The following is a 9,609-nucleotide window of genomic DNA, read 5'->3' on the forward strand; positions in this document are numbered from 1 at the left end:
GCTACAGTAACCAAAACAGCATGGTACTGGTACCAAAACAGAGATATAGACCAATGGAACAGAACAGAGCCCTCAGAAATAATACCACACATCCACCCCAGATTTTCTAATTCAAGAGTTGTGTGCTAGAGGTCCCAAGAATCTGCATTTAAAAACAAGCCCCAGTTGATCCTAACATCAGTGGTCCATAATTTAAGAAGTTCTGTTTTAATTCTTTATAGTAATCTTCTCTAAATGAGTGTTTCTTAAACTTTGGGAATTTTAAATACCTGTGAGAATTATATAAAAGTTATGAATCTTCCCAAATTTACCCATTTATCAAGAGAAACAAATCCTCTTACTGCAATGTAATCTTTAGAGGATAGGTATTAGCATAGCTTCACTTGAATAGAGGACTTAGGCTAAATAGAAATACTGAATTATATTTGCTCAAATTTTGAAAATCATTTGGGAGAAACTGGGGTGGGAACAGTAAAATAAAATAGAGAATTAATGCCCAGTGGTTGAGTTCAAGTCTTTTTGTGTAGACAAGTTTGGGTTTTCTGGAAGCAGCTTCCCCGATCTTTTCTCAACACCACCGCCATGCCACAATAATTCATAACCACATTCATATCTCCATCCCATCTTATGCCTTGCAAATACTTTCCCAGGATTATTTGCATTTTAAAAGCTGGAAAAAGCTAATGAACTACTGAAAAGGATTAAATTCCAATGGTAGAGCTTGAAAGAGAGAGATGGGTGCATATCTCACAGGCAAGGGCACCATGTCAATGCTTTTTAAATTCCAGCATACAGGTGGGTCTACATTCTCCCTGTTCTACCTATTTTTAAGGCCAAGCATGATCCAGTTTGCAAAATTTTTTTCCTTGAACTAAATGGAATCCCATTTGAAACTGCAATGATCCAGCTCATGGATGTTGACTTCCAATGAGATAATGCATGTAGAGCAGAAAATGTGATTTTAAGTAGTTAGGACATATTCAATAAATGTTAGGTGCTATTATTGTGGATGTTGTTGATTCAACTGAACATCAGTTCAGCAGCCTACATTTAGATGTAGATCATATTCTTGGTGGTTACCCAATTTTGATGTAGACAGGTATTCTGGTGTTAGGGCACAGAATTCATACTCCAGTGGACTTGTGGTCTAGAAGGGGAGAGGGCCAGTAAACACATAGGAGCTGGGCAGTGACAGGTGCTCTACTGGGGAATTATTCTACTGACAGGGTGGCCCAAGGAGAGAATGGACAACTCAGCCTACAAGGAGTCATGGGGAAATTTGTCATCAGAATAATAGAGCTGGTTTTCTGACATAATACAGAGTTATATTTAATTGTCAAATAAATTATACAATAATTTATTACTTTTAAGGAGCAAAGAGGTAAAGATCAATTTGAAATTGTCCAGTCAAAGAAGGCCTTGGTGAAACACACAAGCACTGTGTTTTCCAAGTTTGGAGATTTTATAAAGGACTGACACTTCAAATAAAATCAAGGCATAACTATCAGCTTGACAAATTTTAATCATGCCAAGTAAGGGTTAAAAAGAAAAAAAACCAACTATAACTTACTTCCACTACTTTAGTAAAAATAAATTACATTTTAATTCTAAAAGTATAATGTTAGAATAAAGGGGAGTCTAGTAAATTGACTAGATTAAGCTTTTTGAAGAATTCATCATGTTTTTCTCACATTTCCCCAGACAGGAAAACCTCCTTGGGAGTTGGCACAGGCTTTGAGCCACCACCTGGGAAGGCTGGTCAGTGATGCGACAAGAGGGGCAAGGGTTGCAGTCTGAGTTCTGGGCTCCAGCCCTGGCTCTTCACCTTGTGTCTGTATGGCTTTGGACAATGACACTGAATTCTTTCTTGGTGTAGGTGCGTTTATCTTTCCCCACAGCTACCTCTTAAAGCTGTAGGGAGGTGCAGAAGAGATTATACAAGTGAAACTGTGTTGTTAACTGCTATTTTAATTCAACGGATGATTAAGAAGAGGTAGCATGTTGCTAAGTCTGAATAGGTAGCTCATATTTGGACAGCCCAAGGGGAGGCTGGAGTATAGTTCAGCTTGAACTCCATGTACCTGGGGGCATGTTTGAGCAGTGGGCAGGTGCTCCAGGACAAGGAGTAAGTGACAAATACAACTGGAAATTTTCATTGGGGGCAGAAAGTCAGGGGAAAGGCTTTGGACTTTATCCTAAAAATAATGGGAAACATCGAAATGATGGGAAGATTGGGGAGAGTAAAATGACAAAAAGAGAGTTTTAATGTCAGTATAATGTATTTTTAAATATGTAAAGGGACATTTGGATTTTTTACGATTATTACTTGGGACTGTGTTCACATAATCTCACAGTTGACTGAACACTCCCCTTTGACCTCTCCCTCCTTGGGGACCAACTCAGGTTTAATTGAAGCTTTTGTCTCTATCTCTGCCTTTGACAGCTGGGAGAGTAGCAGGGGTTTGGCTAATTAGCATTTAACTGTTCGCTAATGTTCCCATGGTTTTGTCAATCACAATCTAGTTTAAAATGGATTCAGACTTTTCAAAATCTTGAAAAAGGATGCTGTGTTAGAGCTGATTCCATTTTTTGAAAGGATTAAGGCAAGAATCAAATCCACCTTTATAATCTTTTCAGTCACATCTCCCAACAAAATGATATTTTTGAATTGGAAATATGCTGCAATCATCTTTAGATGCAGGGGCTATGGAAGGAGAGTTAAAAATGAGCTGAAAAGTCTCCATCCATGGAGACCTGAGATCTTAGATCTTCATTTAAAGTAACCCACCAGGGACATGCTCCTCTTTGCTTCCCAGGTGGCTTTAGAGACATGAGGAGATAAACCTCAATATGCTAGAGTAAGCCCCTGAAGTTTGCTATTAATAAAAGATACCGTTGAACATGATTGCCTACTTTTATTCATTCAGGCAGTTAGTCATTCAATGAATATTTACTTTTTTGGTGTCAAGCAGTGAACTAACGCTGAGAATAGAGATGGAAAGATCTTGCCTCTAAGGAAGCTGATGTTTTATTACCTACTGAGCACAATGTCCAATATTTGGGTGATAGGTACATGAAACCCAGTCCCCACCATTATGCATGTAATACCCATGTAACAAAAAAGCACATGTATCCCCTGAATCTAAAAGTTTAAAAAAGAAGAAGCTGGCCAGGCATGGTGGCTAATGCCTGTAATCCTAACACTTTGGGAGGCCAAGGTGGGGGGATCACTTGAGGTCAGGAGTTCGAGGCCAGCCTGGTCAACATGGTGAAACCCCATCTCTACTAAAAATACAAAAATTAGCTGGACATGGTTGCGGATGCCCGTAATCCCAGCTACTTGGGAAGCTGAGGCAGGAGAATTGCTTGAACCTGGGAGGCGGAGTTTGCAGTGAGCTGAGATCAAGCCGCTGCACTCCAGCCTGGGTGACAGAGCAAGACTCCATCTCAAACAAAACAAAACAAAACAAAACAAAACAAAAAAACAAAAGAAGGAGCTGACATTTTAGAGGGGAGACAGGCATCTAAACAATTACCATACTGTGCAACATAATGTACGTGTCTTATGCAATGCAACGTCTTAATAAGGTTCAGCATGGGGCAACAAGAGCACAGTAGAAAGATGTGTCCTGAGACAGCTGTTTAGCAAAGACTGCAAAAAGGAGGTAGTACTTTGACTGGGTCATGAAGGATGACTGGGAGTTTCCCAGATGAAAAGTAGAGGCAGAGAATTCTAGGCAGAGGGAACAGCATTTTCAAAAGCCTAAAACAAAATGGAAGCCCACACGTATTTTATACATCATGTTCAGGAATTTAGATTTGTATTATAATAGAGCAATATGTCAAATCATGCCACTTAACTAGATGTGTGATATTAAATTAATTACCTGAGCTTTCTGAAACTTAGGATTCTCATCTGAAATAAGGGCAACCAAACATCAAAGTGTTAGCATGCTGTCTGACATAGAGAAGGTGCTTGAGTCCTATTGCTTATAAAAGTAGCTTAAACAAAATAGGCATTTATAGCTCTTCCACACAAAACAGTACAGAAGCAGGGAGGCCAGAGCCGATATGGCAGCACAGAAGACCTCAGGGACCCTGTCTCCATTGTTCTAGACTATGGATGCTCTCTTCAGGATATCTTCATATCCAAAGTGGTTATTAGAGCTCTCTAGCAGCAAGAAGAAAGGGCACAGGAGAGAACTTATCAACTAGAGCAACTATAAGCTCTTAGCAGCCTTTCTGGAACCTCCCTCCCACCACTACCATGCTTTAACCCTTCCATCTCATCATATCAGATTTTGCATGGGCATACTTTGCTTCAGGAAGCCTGGGGTATAGAGTCTTTTAGGGGGGCACATTTCCATACCAAAACAAACCAGGGCTTTGCCGTTAAGATAAAAGGAGAGCATGAACATTGGGGGACTACTTAAAGTCACTGCCATAGTGCTCAACAAATGTTGGTTTTATTTAATCCCTTGGCAAGTCAGCACAGTTTAAAAGTGAAAAATGAGTTTTGAAGTCAAATCCACCTGGGTTCATACCCCAGATCTGGCGCTCATTCACTATATAAACTTAGGCAAGTCACTTTTAGCTCTCTGAGCTTCAGGTTTATCAACTATAAAATGAAGGCAAGAATGCTGATCTCCCAAGTCATAGAACACCTGATACATGGATGGTATGTAGTAGAGAAGGGTTCTTTCTAGCCTTCCACCCCTCTCTCCCAACCCAGCAGAAGCCTAGGGCATCAGGCCCAAGTCCAGCTCATCCATCAGTTGTCCTTCATTGTCTGTGGGAGAGCAACACCAGAGTCAGGATCTTATGAATGAACCAAACCAAAGTCAGATGGAGAGTTCCAGTTAGGCATCTGAAGGAGGCAGGCAGAGAAGGATCAAGGTGTAAGTCACGAGGATGCAAACCAGAGAAACAAGATCATAGCAAGAGGGTGTGGGAGACATAATCTAGAGACATTCCCACAACTAGAGGAGCAGGATGTGATGTCCCACGGGGGGAGGGAACTCTGATTTGGAAATACTAATGGGGAATTATTAAGTACTAGATTATGTTAAGTAAAGCTTGGATCCTGTGAGAAATGGACTTGGTCTTAAATAAAATTCTTAGGCATGTGGTCTGTCTGGGAGAGGGCTGAAGGACCCAAGCACAAATGCATCTAATAGTGGTATCTAGGGTCTGGTGACCTTTGAAGAAGTCTGCAAAAAGCGTGGAAAATGAGCAATTTACTTCATGAACATCTTAGTCCCTCGTATTTCACTGTGAGAAACAGAAACTCATACATACTAAGTAATTCAAATAAAACGGAAGTTTATGGTGTAGATACAACTGGCAAGCTCATGGGCATACAAGGTCAGAACAGACATGGATAGGTCTCTGGGAACACAAGGGGCCTGGACATTGTCAGGCGGGATGAAGGCTGCTTCTTACTCATTCTGCTTCTCTCTACCCACCTGCTTCCTCTGCTGTTTCTCTTTGCACATTGGCCTTTTCTGATTACTCATAGCTTGTGAGCTGTTTCTTAACCCCAACTCTATGCAGCATTCCATTGCCATGGTGATGACTGAAGCTCTGACTCCACAGGTCTCTTAAGTTTAAATGTTCACATCTTACAATATAATTTCCAAGCCTTTAGCTAAATCTTAGAGGTTGAAAGTCTTAACTTGGCCAGGCGTGGTGGCTCACGCCTATAGTCCTAGCACTTTGGGAGGCTGAGGTGGGCAGGTCACCTGAGGTCAGGAGTTCGAGGCCAGCCTGACCAACATGGAGAAACCCTGCCTCTACTAAAAATACAAAATTAGCTGGGCATGGTGGTGCATGCCTATAATCCCAGCTACTTGGGAGACTGAGGAAGGAGAATCGCTTGAGCCCAGGAGGTGGAGGTTGCGGTGAGCTGAGATTGCACCATTGCACTCCAGCCTGGGCAACAAGAGTGAAACTCCATCTGAAAAAAAAAAAAAAGTAAAGAAAAATTGACTGAGGCTGGGTGCAGTGGCTCATGACTGTAATCCCAGCACTTTGGGAGGCCTTGTCTCTAAAAAAAAAAATAAATAAATAAAGGAACTCTTCTGAACTCAGATTAAAGATTGGCTCCCCTGAGTCAGCTTTCCACTCCTCATCTAATCACCTGAGGCTAGAGAATAGAGCAGGGTCTCATAGTTCTGTGGAGAGCCACATTCCTTTTTCTCCTAAAGTCCTTATATGTATAAACAGTAAGATCCTATTCCTTTTTCTCCTAAAGTCCTTGTATGTAGAAAGAGTAAGATCAAGACTTAAAGTTACAGTTGCATAGCTAAGACGTGCCCAATAGCAGCACCACACCCAACCATAATCACAAGGACTATTACCATCACCACCACCCATGGAGTCACCAGTGTGACTCCCTCCATCTCTACAACACTCACAGCACAATCACTATTACAGCAACCACTATTACCATCACCACCACCTCCATCATCATTACCAGCATTATCAACATCACCACTTATAGTCACCACAATCACTCTCACTACTACCCTGCCCACCACCATCCCCACCACAATCATCTGTCACTATTGTCATCACCAGCACCACTACCACTACTAATACTACTTCCTCCATTTCTGAAATCATCCACACCTCTACCATTGCCACCAACACCCCTACCAACACCATTACCACCACCACCTCCATCATTATCACTACCGCCATCCAACTATCTCTGCTACCATCACCATTATTGCTACTACCAAGATCATCTCCATCACCACTATCATCACCATCACCACCTTCCTCATAACCATCACAAGCCCCCTTTATAATTACCATCATTATCACCACCACCACCATCAGTTTCAATTACCTCCATTAGTACCATCACCTCCACTATTTCACCTCACATCCCTCATAATTATCACCACTCTCACCATTACTAACTAACACCATCTTGAACATTATCATCGATACTATTAACACCACCTTTGCCATCACTATCACCATATCTACCACCACCTCCATTATCACTACCTCCATCATCACTGCTATTTCCACCATCATCACTACCACCAGGCATCTCTGCTATCACTACCTATGAAAATGTAGACTGGAAAACAAGATTTCTACTATGGGTAAACTAATCTTGAAGAGAGAGGAGGTGGAAGTCAGATGGGTGCCTGTGAATTTTCTAAGTACATCAGTGTCAATAATTATTTGTAGTTATCTAGTCCTAAAAACTTAGCATCATCTTGTCCTCCATATCCAGTCAGTCAGTGAGTACCATACATAGTCATTTCTGATTTGCCTATATCACTTCCTACTTCTCTATTTCTGCTGCCACCATCCCTCATTTCACAAACGGATGATCACAATTTTTTCCTAGCTGGCTCTCTGCTTCCAGTCTACCTATTCTCAAAGCATTTTTAATGTCCTGCCAAATTAATCTTTCTAAAATCTTGATTTCATTGATTTTTTGCTTTGCTCAAAATCTATTGGCCAAATTTTCCCATCTAGAACGAGAAGCTCTAGATCCAGATTCCTTTGCCAGCCCTATTTCCTGTGACTCTCCTGGAACTTTGGGCTCCTGCTAGGTTGGTGTCCTCTTTAGTCTTTCAAACCTAGCATGGTCACATCCATCTCCACACCATGACTCAAACACGTCCTCTATTTGGTCTGTCTTCTACAATCCTCTGTTTCTATACACATTCTACTTCTCAAAGCTTGACTTAAAATGGGGAGATATATGTTAAAGAATCCAAAGCAGCAGATTTGTAGGATGAACAACTCAAGAGATCTAATATACAGTGTGAAGATTATGGTTAATAAAATTGTATTGTATTTGGGACTTTTGTTAAATAAGTAGATTTTAGCTGCTCTTGTCACAGATGTACACACATGCGAGTAACTATGTGAAATGATAAATATATTAATTTGCTTCACTATAAGTGAACATTTTACTATCTAAATGTATTCAATACCGTCATATTGTAAACCTCAAATATACACAATAAAATGTATTTAAAAACAAACAAACAAACCTGGGCTTAAATCATACACGTATGAAATTTAAGGGATTCCTCTTAAGCATATTAGGGAACTCAGCTTCAAGATTACAAAGTCCCCACGTTAGACTCTGTATCTCTTGAGTCCTAAGATGATTAAACATCAATAAAGACATAAACCTGTAGCAGCCAAGAGAATGGGAGGATACTCACCAACATACAAGAAGTTTTAATGAATTTTCAGAAGACAGGAAGTAAATTGAGAAGCATTAGTGGCCTGCAGCAGAACAGAAGAAAGAGCAGCCTTGAGAAAGCTGCAGGAATTTGAAAGCAGCAGAACCATGTAACCCCTGGACACAGAGTCAATGCACTCAAGAATGGAAACACGGAGCAGGGCCAAAAACCAGAGAGAGTGAGAAGACTATCAACAAAACAGTAAACACCTCCACTCTTGCACAAAGCTCAGGCCAACAGGCATTTATTCCCAGTCAAAACACATGAGCATTTTTCTCAAAAAAAAAAAAAAAAAGAAAAGAAAAGAAAAAAGAAAAAAGAAAAAGAAAAAGAGAATAACCACAGGGTATCTGCTGTGGCCTGAATGTGGCCCTCAAAGTTCATGTGTTGAAAGCTTCATCCCCAATGCATCAATATTAAGAGGTGATTCAGTTAGGAGGTCTTCACCCTCATGAATGGAGTTAAACGGTTACTGTGGGAGTGGTTAGTTATTATGGAAGTGGGCTCCCAATAAAAGGATGAGTTCAGCCTCATTTCCTGTTTCTCTCTCCTCTAGGTGCCTCCTTGCCATGAGATGCCTCCAGCCCTGTTAAGATGCAATGAGAAGGACTTCATCAGATGTGGCCCCTCCATCTTGAACTTCTCTACCTCCAGATTCATGAGCCAAATAAACTTCTGTGGTATTCTGTTATAGCAGCAAAAAATATTCTAAGACAATACCTAAGGTGAACTAAGGCAGCTCCTGTAGGTGTTAGCACATGAAAGTAATACAGTCCTCATTCTGGCTTTAGGGAGGCCATCAGCATGGTGATTAGCTCCTCATCTGCTCACCTTAAAAAGATGCGTGCCAGTTCAACAGGCCAAACCCAGAGAATTCCTCATTAGCCTTGCCATTTCCCATTCTTAAATACCAATAAACCCTCAAAGGCATACCGACAGTTTAGGAAAAATAGCAGTTTGAAAGAGAAAGCCCAAGAGAAACTGAATAGGAGCATCATTCAAGTTCAGTTATTTGTTTTTAAGAAAAAAGTCTAATTGGTAGGCACACTGGGATTTAAAGAGCTATTTATTTCATAGATCAAGAATAGGAAACAATCAAACAAATGACTAGGGTATATAAGACATTAGTTTTGGAAATTAAAAATATGATTGTGCAAATAAATATTTTAATAAAAGAGTTGGGGAGCAGAGATCTAGAAAACCTCTCAGAGCATAAAAGGAAAAGGTGAAGAGATAAAAACTATGAGCAATAAAAATAAGAGATAATAGGAGCATCAAACCAGGAGGTACAACACCCAACCAATAGAAGTGCAAAATGAAAGATGCCAAATGAATTCAGAGGAGACAATTGCCAAAGAAACAACCAAAGACATTAACCAGAGCTAAA

The 9,609-nt window shown here is 40.5% G+C and overlaps 1 long non-coding RNA gene across 1 annotated transcript in view; it reads right to left on the reverse strand.

Moving 5' to 3' along the window:
* The window catches only part of LOC105534344, a 70,477-nt gene extending 62,190 nt beyond the window's left edge, over positions 1–8,287 (reverse strand). The window contains exon 1 of the long non-coding RNA XR_001005255.1: positions 8,202–8,287. This is a non-coding gene — a long non-coding RNA (uncharacterized LOC105534344). The remainder of the gene's footprint in view (positions 1–8,201) is intronic.
* Between the last annotated feature and the right edge of the window lie 1,322 nt (positions 8,288–9,609).

The sequence above is a fragment of the Mandrillus leucophaeus genome, unplaced genomic scaffold (assembly GCF_000951045.1).
Source record: "Mandrillus leucophaeus isolate KB7577 unplaced genomic scaffold, Mleu.le_1.0 Scaffold100, whole genome shotgun sequence".
Lineage (NCBI taxonomy): Eukaryota > Metazoa > Chordata > Mammalia > Primates > Cercopithecidae > Mandrillus > Mandrillus leucophaeus.